Below are 969 nucleotides of genomic sequence, written 5' to 3'. Positions count from 1 at the left end.
TCCTAGGAGGCCAATGACTCACATATCGTTAGGCCAAAAATATTTTTTTGAACAAATTTATTGTCTTATGTGCCATTTACTAAACGCTTACCCGAGTAAGCGTTTATCAAGTCATTTACTTTACCGGTTGAATATAACAAGAACTAAAAAATTTATCCGGTAAGAACGAAGGTAAGAATCGAGAGTCTTACCCGGTAAGTGGGGACGAAGACTCTTACCATGATTAGCGCTTATGGTGATAAATTGTTGCATACAATGCGTTTTAGTGAATAAAATCTTACCTGATAAGTAAGCGATAATGTTGAACTTTACCGGTAAGTGCTTACCAAATAAGTGTTTAGGCCTTAATGGTTATTTAGCAGTATGTTTATCGGGTAAACACTTAAGACAAGTGTGACATCCTCATTTATTTTATCAGATTACATTTAGTGACGGAATATGTAATATTTTAATTAGTTCCTTTTGTTAAAAGTTTAATTAACTTTTAGAACAATAAAAATAGATTATTAGAATTTTGATTTTTTATTATTTATTTAAGATTTAAATCAGGATATAAAAAACAAAATTAATATCTCTTTAATAAAAAAATGGACCATCAAATGTAGGTAAATGGTCAATCTCATATAGCTGGTAAAAGGGGTTTCTCTTTTACCTTTCCTTTTTCTCTTTTATTTTTTTTAATATATTTAATATTTTTACTTTTAACTTTCAATATACAATTATATATGACGCTTTATTTTTTTTGGTCCTATAAACTAAGTCTTATAAGGGATTCTTGATAGGTACTTTATTTTTTTTAATATATTATTCGCTACAAAAGGATTTTTTTTTAGTGAACGTGTCACAGCTTCCTCCTATTTTTTTTGTAAAGACGAAGAAAGAAATTCTATTTTCTCTCCTATTTACTACGGCGACGAAGAATCAAATTATCACTATATTTATTCCTTTTTCTACTTCTTTTTCCAAGTG

The sequence above is a fragment of the Cynara cardunculus genome (assembly GCF_001531365.2).
Source record: "Cynara cardunculus var. scolymus isolate 2C chromosome LG 3, CcrdV1, whole genome shotgun sequence".
Classification (NCBI taxonomy): Eukaryota; Viridiplantae; Streptophyta; class Magnoliopsida; order Asterales; family Asteraceae; genus Cynara; species Cynara cardunculus.
The sequence above is the reverse complement of the archived record's forward strand: the minus strand, read 5'-3'. Positions refer to the sequence as shown.